Here is a 15,847-nt window from a genome sequence, read left to right as displayed (position 1 = left end):
TGTATGGTCTCACTGCCTAGAGCCCAAATTGAAGAATCATGGAAGAATTGAAGATTGAAGTTCGTTTCGACATGTGTCACCTTTGAGGCTCGGATCGCGTAGTTGCTCGATTTTGGAAGATTTGAAGTGGGTCATTCATTCCTAACTTTGAGGGGGAGAATGTTGGGGTACAAAGTTTTCCATGAATGACTTTGTAATGTTTGACTTTTGTAAAGCCCACTTGCTTGTGGTGCATTAGCCTTGTGGCATGAGATAGAGAGTGAGAGAGAGACATGTAAACACCTCTATATAAGGTGGGTTTAGTCCACTTGTAGAGGTGTGCTTGAGAGATGTAAAAGTTGAGTGTGTAAGTGTGTGTTATTTATGTAGTCTAGATCTAGATCCTTTTTGTGTAACACCATATACAATCAATACATCTTTTGAACACCCAAATCACCATGTTCATTGTGCAATCTTTAATTCTGCATGCCAAACACCCCCTGACTTCTAAAATCCTTTGCAAAATAAATCCCGAAATTACACTTTAACCCCCAAAACTCTAAATCATGACATTTGGCTCCCCGAAACCAACACCCCGTAATCATTATTTGATTTTGGCTATAAAATAGTAATAAAATTACATTTCGGGGTCTCAGATTTATTATTTAATTATTCTATTTTATACGGGATGTTACAACCCTCCCCCACTTAAATTTGATTTCGTCCTCGAAATCGTTTCTTAGCATCCCTTACACGCCAGACAACTTGAGCAACACGGCCACAACTACGAGCATAACCCCAACCTTTCCAAGGCAACCGTAACCAACTCTCGCAGGGTTCTAAAACCTAAAAATAAACGAATCCCTTGCAATATGATCACGTTTACTCAATCCGAAATCTGAAGTCTCGAGATGGAATTCATTGCACTTAACTTCCAACTGGGTACTCAACTGTTAATAACCTAGGGTTCCCACCCGAAACAGAATCACAGTCCCACACTGCTACCTGTAATTCTCTTCTTGACAAGAGATTAGGTACTCCTTCAAGAGAAATTCGTCTTGATAACCAATTCCTAGTGATATAATGAACAACGGGATGTAAACTGGGAGATGAACCCTTTTTGGATCAACAAGACAATGTCTCCTTTAGTTCCCGAACCACATACATATAATAACCAGCTCATAATCACAAACACTCATACCTGGCCCAATCAGCCTCGGGCTGGAATACCAGGCATGCCTACGACGGGTCCAGTCATCCTCGGGATGGAATACCCTCGTATCCTGGACATGTTTGGCCCAATCAACCCTCGGGTTGGAATACCAAACACGTTAGGTCCAATCAATCATAAGGTCCGGTCATCCTCGGGATACGAAACTCGGGTCTAAACTCATAACTTGAGGTTCAAGGACTTGCCCTTGTATTTCTCACAAAATCGTCTGATTCTTCGCGGCCGATTACGGCTCGCCCGAAACTCAACAATGTCTCCATTCTGAAAGCGCTCAAACAGAAGAAATGAACTACTAAGATCACTAGGCCCACAACCTATGACTGGAATACCCCTATAAGGCCCTCAACATAGGTCTGGATTGCCTCTGAGCCCACAGCACGAGTCTGGTATGCCCTACCTGGCCCTTAGCTCATGACTGGAATGCTCCTGTCACAACTAGCATTTTGGCTAGGAAATGCCGTCCTCATGTAAGCAATAACTATTGTGAGACTTGTGTTAACACATTAAAAGTGTACATTATGGTTCCTAATGGACCATGTAAGTTAGAATGCAAATCTCTCCAAGTATATGAAGTCTCTCCCAAATCTCTCCAAGAATATGAAATCTCTCCCAAATCTCTCCAAGAATATGAAATCTCTCTCAAATCTCTCCAAGAATATGAAATCTCTCCCAAATCTCTCCAAGAATATGAAATCTCTCCAAATCTCTCCAAGAATATGAAATCTCTCCCAAATCTCTCCAAGAATATGAAATCTCTCCCAAATCTCTCCAAGAATATGAAATCTCTCCCAAATATCTCCAAGAATATGAAATATCTCCAAGAATATGAAATCTCTCCCAAATCTCTCCAAGTATGTGAAATCTCTCCCAAATCTCTCCAAGTATATGAAATCTCTCCCAAATCTCTCCACGTATCTCAAATCTCTCTCAAATCTCCCTATGTACCTTCCTCAGTCGAAAACAACTCAAAACCGAAGGAGAAAACCCAAAAGGACCCTCTTGGTCCGGAACCCTCTTTGTCCGGAACCCTCTTTGTCCGGAATGCCCAAGTTCACTTCGGAACCCCTCTTGCATCGGACAATCTCGCATGCTCCGGAAGGACCTCGCTTAGGGCTTGCTTCGGAAATTCTAGCCAGCTTCGCACCTCAGTCCGGACAACTGAACTCGCGCCTGACTCCGGATCCGAGAGAAATGCTCCGGAAGTGAGCATGCAGCTTCGGAACCCACCTGTTGACTCCGGAAACCCTTGAACCCACTCCGGAAATTAGAAGCTGACTTCGGACCCTCGCAGGAGCAAGGCTACACTCCGGATTTTTGTCCATTTCAAACTTTTTCCTCAGTTTAGAATATTTTGACGTCGGGAATTTCTCTAAACTCGTATTTTTCACATCTTAGACCCCTTTAACCCCTATTTTATGCCAAAATTGATTATTTTAAACATATTTATATAAAATAATACCCAAAATTTTTAAAGGGATTCTAAGAAGATAAGGGTTGACTTTGTGATGTGATGTAAATCCTTCATTTCCCATGCAAAGCTCAGTAAAACACACATTATCCATAGATAATAAGGTTTATCCACCAGCCCTCCAAGCAAATGTCAAGTCACCCTTTAATCCCCTCCTTCTTGATACGTGAACTTCTCTTTTCCTCCCCATATTCCACTTCTCACATTCACATCCAGTAAACTTCTAAGAGTGCTCTCAACTCCTTCAAGCTTCAAGTCTCATTCCTTCAAGGAAAATTTCCAGATTTCTTTTTGTAAGTGTTTCATCTTCTTTGACTAGAGATTCTCCACATTATTCCTAAGATTTCATTATATTTACACATAAAATTATTCTTAGGATATTCTAAAGTTCAAAGAACCTTTCAAGTGTTGGAACTTGGAAGCTCCTTAACACTTCATCAAATCACCCACAAAACTAACTCAAGGTGAGCTTCACACCCCCATTTTTTCGAGATTTTTATTGTTTTTGGGGGAGAATACAAGTCAAAGTCTTGTGTAAATCATGATCTATTTGCTTATTATGTATGCATGCCATCTTACATGTGCTTAAGTATGAAATTCCTTACAATTAGTCCAAAAACTCGAGATTTTGGTTAAGTCTCAAGAGTTTGGATTATTTTTCCACAAATCATGTTTAGAAACAAAAAAGTTTTATGTTATCAAGTATAAGTCCCAAATTATTATATCAACTATAAGGATTTGCTTCAAGATTTGCTTAAACAAGTTGTTGGACAAAATATTTTGAAAATGATTAAATTATGGAAATAATAATATTTTGGATCATTTTTGGCCAAACATAAATACAAGGGTTATCTTGGAATATTATGTCATACTCATGAATTTTTACCAGATTAACAAACTATTTGTGATTATTTATAAATATTTAATATAAATAATTTTATCAAGAAAAATATACGAAAACAGAGTTTTCATGACAAAATATTTGCATGTCATAAACTGGTGTCGTAAAACCTTCAGGAACATAAGTAATGTTCTATATGTCATAAAACAGAAAACGCGTGTCATAACCTGCAGTCATAAATTTACACAAATTATAACTTGACACTTTTTCTCTTGTCTAATATGGGCCTGAGCCGACAATTTATAGAAAGGAAAGACCATTTTTGCCCATTTCCGATAATGTTGGGTCATTTTGATAAACGTTCAAAATGGCTTATTTTTCAATAAACGATATGGAACGAAAACGATATTTCTATTCAATGAGTACGAATTTCATCATTTATCTAACAAATAATGGATCTCAAACGATTGCTCTAAAGGTTGTTAATATTCTAGTCAGACAAATCTCAAAAGTACCTAAATATAAAAATATTAGTGTACGTCTAAAGTCCTGTAAGGAGTTATAGCCAGAGTCTCCTGGAGGGAGAGCGGGAATTTGTGTATAGATCTATACGGGGTTGACACCCCGCACCTTCGCTGTTCGCTACAGCTAGACCGGCCAGTCTAGGGTGAAAAATGTCTTTAACAAAACAAGGGCGCCTGAGAAACGCCAAAACAGGTCTCGGTCACATTAGTATGGTTATAACGACTCACTAGAATATGTTATGTTATTTAGAAATTTATGCAAGGAAAACCTCATAAATAAATTTTGGCACGTTGTGTTGACTGTCCTACACATGGTAGTGATGGTCCGCATTTGTTGCGTTAACTGTCCTTTTTCATTGCGTAGAATGTCCACAATCGCCATGTTGATTCTTTCACCTAAAAAGTATATAGTCTTAATACTGCTATTTTACAAATCAGAAAACATAGGACTTTATGGAAAACGTTTGTAAACGATTTTGAAAACGATAAACTAACACACACATATGCAAGTGTACACAGTTGGAAACAGAACTTACGAATATTTTATAGCATAAAATATAGGATTTTCTGGAGAAAACGATTTTATACGATTTCGATAACGATAAACTAGAACGCACACTCAATTTTACTTGATAAGAAAAACAAGATGTTCAATTATATTCTCTTTTTGAAAATAGGGGATTTTCTGGAAACGGTTGACTATTAGTATACAAAAGAACTATTCTCGAACACAGCTCGCCTTTACAAATTACACTACTTTTCAAAATCACTCCTTATAAGGATGAACAAAAGTAATGACATGCACACATATATCCATGATTTTCAAAGCAAGGCTTCAAACGATTTCATAGAAAATATCAGATTTTCTGAAAGTGCAATGAGAACGATTCTAAACAAGTGTAAAACTATTTATACAAAAATGCTTATGAACTCACCAACTTTTTAGTTGACGCTTTTCAAAACGACTTGTATTCTCAGGGATCTAGTAAGTAGGTAACAAGGGACGCGGATGCAGGACTATTTAGCTGTAGTTTGGAATTTTTCTGCTTATGTCTCTTTTGTGTAACTCGAAAGACAAATACAATATGTAAACAATGTAAGTTTGTTATCTCAACGTATGATGTTTGGATTGCTCTGTTTCATTTATATTCAATTGTTATGATACTGCACAATGAAGTCACCCGCCTCCGGACGTTTCCGCCGTCTGGTCCGGGGGTGTGACAGCTCCTGATAAACTATCAACCTTGTCCAAAAGAAAAGGCCTAACCAACGTCCTTCACAACACCAACCAGCGCCGTGATGCTGAAATCCCACCATGCACGATTCACCTATAAAACAAGTTGCTACCAAAGCAAAATCTTACAAAACTATGGTCGCACATGACCCTAGAATAGGATGATAATCGGACTCTATAACTAATTTGCAAACTATAACTTGGGCCTGATCGAACACGTAAGTCGAACCAACCCTATTGCCGCCTTGAATACCCACCGATACACACGAAGAATCACTACCATGTACATATTTGGGAATCCCTAACTCCATATTCACTCGCCACAAGGCCCATACTTGATAGAGACTGATCCGATTCTACTAATACATAACTAGTCAAAGAAGACTTCCACGATTATCCCGAAGGTTACCGAAACCCAAGTTTGATACGAATCAAAATTCCATTCCATCATCGAGGGAAAACATACCCCAAAGACTTAGGAACATAAACACACTGCACAAGGGAATTGGTGACGCGTTCCTAGCTTCTCAATTGTCGCCTCTTGAATTCCTTCAAAGAATTCCCGCTTCCTAAGAGGTTCACCTATTAACGCTTGTCCGACCATTCTGGAAACCGCAACCTGAATAGCAACAGACAAAACCTTCAATGGATGACGCTCAACCTGAGAATTCCCAATTCTGCCCCACTTAGAACACTAATCACCACCTACTGGTGTGAAACCAAAACATAACTTAACTGTACCAACCAGGTATCATCATACTCAACCATGGAATGACTAGCCTACGCAGAGTAATCTTCCAGATACGGATTAAACGAACCCCAAGAGAAATCTGAATTCTAGCTAAGGAACTCGAAGTTTCCCAGTTATATCCACTTACAAAGCATATACAAGCACTGATTTACGATCTAGACATACCTTCCGTGCTTATAATCTGAATATAGCTCGACACCTGGACTTCCTACCTCCCGAGAATGCAGCTTTTGTTCACATCGCTAAGAAACTTGTGCCACATCAGACCACTTGCGCACACCAGCACTAACATGTTGTCGCCGACCACTGCGGCTAACAGTCCCTGAGCCGAAAATACAACCTAACCCCGAAGGTCATAAACCTGTTCACTCCTTCGAACACGGAAAACTGGAAGGGCACATTCCTCGCCCTAGAAAACAAAATCCAAATCTATCAATCAACCTTTATACTACCAACTGCAAAACTTGAGATGATCATAATCATCACTCCCTTCCTGAGTCCCCGCGACTCGCATTTCCGGCCTCGAACAAAACCCCTGAGGCCTCAAATCCAGAAACTCATGTGCTAGCCTCTCCCGCTCAACCCGCAGAATGTAACGAGTACATAACATCTCCCTGATTCCAAGTAACTGCAGTCCTCTGGTCATCAGAATATGTCCCACTAACAAGTCCTGTTACTGGAAAGCTCGACCAGCTCCTACCCCTGCCGTCGTTACAGCTGTTGCAGCTGCTGCGGCAGCCGTCTCAGCAAGGACTGCATAGCGCTCATCGAAGTGATCAACCATGGCGGTCTTAATAGACCCAAACATCTTTGGCAACTGTCCCCGGACAATCTCGATCACCTCCTACCGGATGATCTCACTGACACGATCCTCTGAAAATACTGGCCTATCCTGGCTGCCAGCTCTCGATCCTGACCCGGACCCGGTCTCCAGACGTCTCGTAACCATCATTCTGATAATACACCAGAAAGATCTTTGATAACCCATATAATGACAGGGGACCAACTCCCAACCCAACCCTAGGGGTTGTGCCTTCCTTGCTACGCGTATGGGTCCTGTGCTTTCAGTAGTACAAGCCCATACTACCTTCCACACCTACCCATATTTGTCTCAAGTATCATCATAACGCCCTAACAATACACATAATCATAGCGAGCGCTCAATCCTCACTCCTAAAGGAATGATAAATATCACATAACTGGCCTCCCGTCCTCTCACAACCCACCCATCCATGAAACTTCCACCAACCCTGCAACACTAGTGTATGCTAGCCATGCATAACGTTGGACCCTATAGACATTCGAATACTCGGTCCTACTCTAAGCCCACAACAAAACAAGGAACAGGAAGTAAAGCTAAACCAAATATTCTCAAGCTATAAGATCTTAACTATGTATACCTTATGATGCATACAGTGAGCAACTACAGTAATGATGTCAATTTCATATAAGGAAACTCTAGGCTATCAGTCATCATACAATCAGGTAATTCTATCATGCAATTCCTGAAAGATCCCTAGCCTAGTACTAGCATGTTGTTCTAACATATCAAAATATCAAATAACCGTATGGTATTTTGGGGTCTACTTACTGGCTCCGGCTGATCGTACACTTGTATCCTCCATTATTATTTTGAAAACCATTTGAAAATCATTTTGAAAATCTTTTCCTTGATTTGAGACTGGATTCACACGAGTGTTCCTCCAATTCACCCAAACCAAGGCTATGATACCAACTTGTAACACCCATAACAATCAATCCAATTTAAATCTTTTTCAATCATCCAAAAGCCATTAGTTATTACAAAATGTTTTTAATATAGTTTAATATCAGAGTATCCCAGAAACCATAAGTCCAAAACACGAGGATGTGTACGATCACATCTTCGCCTTGCCGAAACTTCTGGAGCACCTAAAACAATAAACTGAAACCGTAAGCACACAGCTTAGTGAGTTCCCTCAAAATACCCATACACACAACAATACATATATAATCACAAACAAACATCATACTATGGGTCCAATCATCCATCAGGATGGAATACCCCCAGGCCCTCAACAATCGGGTTGGAATGCCAACATACTATGGGTCCAATCAACCATCGGGTTGGAATACCCCAGGCCCTCAACCATCGGGTTGGAATGCCAACATAATATGGGTCCAATCAACCATCGGGTTGGAATAACCCAGGCCCTCAACCATCGGGTTGGAATACCAACATACTATGGGTCCAATCATCCGCAAGATGGAATACCCCAGGCCCACAACCAACAGGTTGGAATGCCCACATAATATGGGTCCAATCATCCTCGGGATGGAATACTCACGGCCCACAACCATCGGGTTGGAATGCCCAGGTCTGTTGGCTCTCGCACAAAGCAGATAAGCCTCAACCACCAATCAACATGTGCACATATATCAGATAATCATCTACAGTCTAGAGAGACAACATACTAGGGGTCCAATCATCCGCAGGATGGAATACCCTCAACTACCAATCAGGCATGTGCACATATAGCAAGTACTCACATAACAGTTTATAGACAGTCAGACCAACTACAGGTCACTAAGCATAGCATCATCCTACTACCAGGATATCAATCTAACAGATCATAATAGCATATAACCATCCTATCTACCAGGATACCGATCTACCATATCATAATAGTAACAAATTCGAGTAACAATTCAAAGGGCCGGCCTTGGTGTCGTAGACCCTTGAGTATAGTGAAGATAACTCACCTGACACTGCTGAAGTCCCGTTAATAAAACTCCAGCTGCCGGTTGACAGATTCCCGAACTGTCAACATCAAACAATACCCAATTAATAATTAGGTTCCAAGCCTAAGGTCCAATTCACACTCCAAAGACCCAAAAGTCAAGTAATGGGTCAAAGCCCAACATATGACCTAATTTTCCAAATTGGGCTCAGACCTTTACATGGTCTTTCCTTAAGGCCCATCCAATTATTCTAGTCCAAACTCTTGGTATTCCCATGACCCAATATAACATAATCATGAAGGCACAATAATGGCCCATTTATGGCCCAATTTTCCAAATTGGGCCCAAGACTCTCACATGGGCCTTATCCTCAAAACCCATACAATTATTTAGTCCATTTACTTATTCTTGGAAAGCCCATTAATAGTCCAATCACCAAAGCCCAATAGAAAGACCCAACTCAAGGCCCAATTGAAATTAGGGTTTCCACATGAAATGGCGATTAGGGTTAAGTGTTTCTTACTTAACCCATTAAGGACTTAATCCATTAAGTCCAATATTTCCTTATGTTAATTTGCCAATGATTATTAATTATTATTTTAGTTTTAATAATTAATTCTCATGCGGTCCGATCAATCCCAAAATTAGGGTTTCAAGGCATTAGGGTTTTCCAACTCAAATACTAGCCCATTAATCAAATGGTTGGGCTTTTAGGTCAGTTAGGGCTTCATTGGGCCCATTAGGGTTTCATTGGGCCCATTAGGGTTTCATTGGGCCCATTTTGTCCAAAAATCCCCAAATGAGGCAAAACGCAAACGAAGCACACCGCCACCCAACACGGTGGCTGGTGGCAGTAGGAGGCGGTAGCCACCACCTCAAGGTGGTGGTTATGGATTTTTCTATTATTATTCCGGCCGATTACAATACAATTTACAACGAAATCCAAATAACACACACTCACACACACAGTCGCCCTGTGGCGGCAGGCGGTGGTCGGAGGTGGCAGCGACCACCTCACGGTAGTGGTGGTGGCCCTCTTGCGATTCCGGCCTAGGAAACCACACACACATGACACACACTAACAGTAGAGCACACCCACACATATTCTGCTTGAAAATAAAACCCAGCCACCCACCTGGTGGCGTACGGCGGCGGCGACTCAGAGTGGCAGGCAGCAGCAGCGTCATCTGCGACAGCCACCATGGCCGGCAGCCATGGTGGTTTTTCTCGGGTCTTTTTCTGGCCAAACGAACACCTACACCCGCATCCCTTCTAACCACAGTGAGTTCTTAACAAAAGAGGCATTCAACCCCAGCCACCCCTGTGGTGGCGTGAGGCAGTCGAACAGAGAAGAGAGAATAGAAGAAGAAGACACGAAGGAAGGAAAACGCAACAACAGTAGTGGTACCAGCCCCCAGGCCTTTCGTTGGAGTCACAAGGAGTCGTCGGTGGTTAGTTAGGGACCTCAACACTAGTGCTGGTGGCACCGGAGATCTTAGAAACGAAGGTGGCGGCAGCAACTCAGTGAAACATCCGTATGGCGGCAGTGGCAGCGACAAGGCTCGACCCAACACCTTCGATCGGTCCTCCCCGATACAACAACGGTCTTGGTGGTTTCTCCCGGCGACACCCGACGTCCGGCGAGCTACAGATGGCGGCGGCTGGAGAAGGAGGATGGGGAGGGTGGCGGCTGACATTAGATTTAGGGTTAGGGTTGCAAGGTAACGGGGGATAACACGGTTATATACCCGGGTCTCTACTTATTCCTATAATAACATAAATAGTCCCTCTTTCTCCCATTTCTTTCAAAATAAATCCTTAATTTTCCATTTAAACCCCTCCTTCTGAATATCCGTTCAAATAAAGTCCCGAAATTACCAATCAGCCCCCTTCAGCCTTCAAATCCTTTCAATTTAAGTCCATTAATTACCAAACACCCCTGACTTCTAAAATCTTTTGCAAAATAAATCCCGAAATTACACTTTAACCCCTAAAACTCTAAATCATGACATTTGGCTCCCCGAAACCAACACCCCGCTTATCATTATTTGATTTTGGCTATAAAATAGTAATAAAATTACATTTCGGGGTTCCAGATTTATTATTTAATTATTCTATTTTAAACGGGATGTTACACGACGAGTTGAGGCTGTGTGATGAAACCCTAATTTCTCGAGTGTGCAGCCTATTTAAAGGACCTTAAATCCTTTACCCCGCTTCCCTTACCACCTTTAATGTCCAGAGAGTAACCCTAGCGAGCTAAGTGTGTGCTTGAGGCCAAAATTGTGTTTTTGGTGCATTCCTTGAAGATGGCTTGAGGACTTAGAGGTTTGGAACGAGTGAAAGCTTGTAGATCCAGTATCTACATCGTGTTGGCCTCCAGTGGGAGGTAAAAAGTCTTTACCTTGGATTTCCATTCCTTAGATCTCTTCTTATGTGAGTTTATGGGCTTTTTGGAGCAAAATGAGGGCCATTCTCGAGTTAAGCTTGCCCAGAGGGTATGAGTCTCATATCTGGACACTACTAGGCCCTTTAGGCCTAGAGCCTCAAGATTTATGAAGCTTTGAACAGTCCTCATGTCCCAAACCCCTTCTTCAGCTTAGTTTTGGGTGATTTAGCCTTGTGAGGCCTTGCATGATCGTAAACTTAGCAACTTTACGTGGTAACTCCATCCTAGGAGGTTGGATATGGAGTTTGGAGCTTTGGAATCGACTGGAATGAGTTTAATGAGAAAGGGATGAAGAACTCGACGAGTTGGGCGTCCAACTTGATGAGTTGATTTGGGTTTTCCCCGTTTCTGGATTCAGAGTGAACTCAACGAGTTTATGGGACAACTCGAAGAGTGGTTAGGGTTTTTCCCCGATCTTCTGGACTCTGCATAGACTCGACGAGTGGCTAGCAACTCGGCGAGTTGAATCAGGTTTTCGTGATTACTGAGTACTGAGGAACTCGACGAGTTCATGAGTTGCACTCGACGTGTTGGGTCAGCTTTGACTGTTGACTTCCGTTGACTTTAGGCTTTTGGTCAAGCTGTGGATTTTAGAGGCTATGGAGGGGCAGAGTCTAGACCAACAGTTCGAGTGTGGGATATATTGCTTTAATTTGCGAGGTGAGTCTTCTCACTATACTTACCTGAGTGGTAATATTGTGTGACCGGAGGCTCTTATTTGAGTCATTGACCGAAGGGTCTTATTTGAGTTACTGACCGGAGGGTCTTATGTGCTTATACTGATTTATATGATATTATGCATTTTGTCTTTGTAATTTATGTTGTATATTATTTATGTGCCTTATTGAGTTAGGACTGGATGGTCCAAAACGAGTTGTGAGACCGGAGGGTCTTCACTGAGATTCCGGACTGGAGGGTCCGACCCAAGCTGTGAGACCGGAGGCTCTTCACTGAGATACCGTACTGGAGAGTCCAACCCGAGCTGTGAGACCGTAGGATCTTCACTGAGACACATGACCGGATGGTCCTTATCGAGATATAGCCATGAGAGGCTAATTATTTGTGCATGGTATATTGGGGAACTCACTAAGCTTCATGCTTACAGTGTTGTGTGATATGTGTTTCAGGTACCTCTCAGGATCGCGGGAAGGCGCCGACTTGATTATACACACCAGCTTGAGATTATGTTTTGAGGATTCTGAGATATTGTCAAACATTTTGTTGTTTTGTGTTTTGAACAACTTATACATTGGGTTTTTAAAAATGTGAGATTGTGTTTTATGTGTCTTAAAAATGAAAATTTTGTTTGAAAATTTAGAGCGTTACAAGTTGGTATCAGAGCCTTGGTTTGAGGGATTCGGATGTACCCTCGAGTATGTCCGGACTCAAACTGAGGATTCAAGAAAATTTTCTAAAATGAAATGATTTTTCTAAAACGAGTAAGAGCTTTAAGAGAAAACGAGATGAAGGAGTGTGTACAATCAGCCAGAGCCTGAACGGTGATTTCCCAAATACCATTACTTGTTTATATTATGAGATCCTTATGAGATATTAGAGTTGTATGCTAGAGGATAGGCTAGGTATTTCTGGAATTTAGAGCTAGAGTTGCCTGATTCATGACGCCTTAGTCTAGGGAATGCTATTGATTGATATTATCTGCTATTTGCTCTGTGTATGTGCTGAGTAGGAGTACCTAGCAGGAATCTTTTAGAGAGAGCTTTTAGTAGCGGAGTAATCTAGGAGATATACCTAGATGTGCATTGAGGGATCTACTGAGAGAGTAGTTAGATACCCACGAGAGGTAGGATTGCCTGAGTTCGGTGATTCCTTTTGAGTTGCGGATGGAGCAAGTGGAGTTGTATGCTAGAGTGGTTTTATGTGGTGGTGGAGGTTATTCGATGCCCGAATGATGCTTGCTTTGTGCTTTTTGGAACTCTTGAAATGATGGGAGTCAGCTACTAAGTGAATATGACGATATTCAAGAGGTAGATGGCTGGCATCATGAGGAGTTCTTCAGTAGCTAATGGAAGAGAAGTGTGAGAACCTAGGAGAGCCTAGGGAGTAATTTTAGTTCGATGAGTACGCTGTTTAGAGGTGAGTAGTCGCTGGAGAGTGGACATATGTAATGGGATTAATGATCGAGAAGGTTGAGCCGCTACTTAGGAAATCTGGGACAATCAGTGTGGAAAGTATGGGTAGATGTGGAAGGTAGTATGGGCCCGTACTACTGAAAGCAGAGGGCCCATACTCGAAACAGGGAGAATTCCAGAGGTTCTAAATAGCAGATTGAGAGGATATAACATGGTTCGAATACCATGATTCGTAGCAGAGGGTGCTTCCGTCTTTACCAGTTATCCGACGATGGGTATTTAGACTGAGAGTGGATATGGTAAACTGTGGGGCCAGAGGGCCATATCGGTGTAGCTTCAATAGAGTGTACCTTGTGAGGAAAAATTGAGTTTAGATCCCGAGGAGTTTGACTGGTGAGGTGCCAGTTGAAGTCGCAGGACTCGAAGAGGAGGTGGAGATGATACGATGTGGAGGATTGCAGTCTGAGTTGAGTGGTTGGCCAACGGCTTGTGATGGAAAAATTCTATGTCGAGGATTATATCATTCCTGCTTTCCGTTTTGGGAGGATGGGTGAGTGAGCTTCTGATGTCGGAGATTAGAGGAAGACCCCGCAGGGCACCAGGTGGTTGCGGTATTAGCGTTAAGAGGATTTTTGTGGTATGAGATCCTTGAGTTATTTCTTATACCATAAGAGAGTCATCGGTGGGGACTAAGATGGATGAGGAAAAGGATATGCCTTATTTGAGTATAGTAAGGCATATTTTAGCTGCAGTTCTAGGTAATCATGCGGAGTATATCGGGGCGGAGGCCCTCGTTGTTTACGTGGTATATCGATTATGAGAGTGAGGTCTCTTGCTTCTATGATAATTCACATGATGGGATGTTGGTTGAGGAATTAGAGATGAGATGTGTGTGATAGTTCATTATTCTCAGGTGACAGATTTGTAACTAATTCGGGATAGTCGAGATGTCTGGTGATGTGTCGGTATCAGATTTTGGGTGACTAGAGGCAGTCACATTGGGAGGATTCAGAGGTTTTCATCAGAGATACGAGATACTTGGAGTTATTTGGTCATTATCTAGAAGATCATCGAGTGTGTGTGGTACGTTCCATGAGTCGGGAATGGTACATCTGGTGAGCCAGTCTGTAGTGTGGTCTATTTGGTATGTAAATGGACGATGGTTCGAACCCAAAGTGAGGGAGAACTGGGTATTCTGTGGGGAGGATCCTCAATCTGATGTGGTACAGAAGCTTGGGTTATGGGGATCTGTGGTCCGAGTATATGAGACTGGGGTCATGTGGTAGTCGAGGAAGCGTACAGAGCGAGAGGATGCATGTTGCATATGCTTAGGAGAGAATGAGTGTCTTCACGGCAGGTGGTCGTTAGATAGGAAGTTGATTATGGTCCGTGTTTCTTCAGGTGTGCCAATGTTTGAGTTTCGAGACAGTCGGGTTGCTGAGGTCAAGTTTCGATTGCTGAGAGATTGATAGTTCGACGTATAGATTGTTATCTGTACTCCGGAAAGGGGGAGCAGTTGATTTGTCAATCAACTACAGAGTCGGTATGAATAGCTTCGCATGGGCTTGATCAGTAGAGGATGGGGCTTTGGATTGTCGTCAACGTGCTCTCAGACATTGGCGATTCCTCCGTGCTGCAAATTGTGAATTGGAGTACTTCAAGGTTTCGAGTTGGGTGAGTGGAAGATCAGTGGTCGTGGCAAGACATCGTGAGATTCTGTGGTGGTATATCGAGATATCCGAATGTGATGCCCTAAATTGTTGGATTACTATGAGACTTGGGTTTGTCAAACGGCAAGTGGAACATCAAGTAACTATATTTCCAGATGTGAGACCATCAGTTAATTGTCGTCAGACGGGGATTGTCCAGGGGTGTAAACTGTATTGAGGGGAAGTGCTTTGTCAACGAGAATTTTCGTCAAGAGTAGTGATGCATAATCTGGGTAGGTGAGCGCACCTATCTATATTGGACCGCGGAGCATGAGTTAGTGAACTCGGTATGGTGATAGCTTGATGATGAGATTATGGGGTGATAAGAGAGTGAGTGGATGCAGGTGGGAGTAATCACTTAGGACTGTCAGGGAAAACTGTGGGGTGAGCCCATGGCGAGTGAGAGAGTGTTGTAAGACTACGGAGAGCCGTAGCATCCATAAGTCATTGAGAGAGAATATTGTAAGACTGTGGGGAGCCGTAGCATCCACGAGTCAATGAGAGAGAGAGAGAGAGAGAGAGAGTATCGCAAGACTGCGGGGAGCCGTAGCATCCATGAGTCAGTGAGAGAGAGTATCGTAAGTTGTGGGGAGCCGTAGCATCCATAAGTCAATGAAAGAGAGTATCATAAGACTGCGGGGAGCCGTAGCATCCATGAGTCAGTGAGAGAGAGTATCGCAAGACTGCGGGAGCTGTAGCATCCATGAGTCAGTGAGAGAGAGTATCGCAAGACTACGGGGAGCCGTAGCACTCGGTAGTCAGTGAGATAATGTTATAAGACTGCGGGGAGTTGTAGCACTCATCAGTCAGTGAGAGAGTGTTGTAAGACGGCGGGGAGCCGTAGCGTTCA

The sequence above is a fragment of the Lactuca virosa genome, chromosome 2, assembly GCF_052849685.1.
Source record: "Lactuca virosa cultivar CGN04683 chromosome 2, Lactuca_virosa_CGN04683_v6, whole genome shotgun sequence".
In the NCBI taxonomy this organism is placed as follows: Eukaryota; Viridiplantae; Streptophyta; class Magnoliopsida; order Asterales; family Asteraceae; genus Lactuca; species Lactuca virosa.
Note: the sequence above shows the minus strand (reverse complement) of the source record.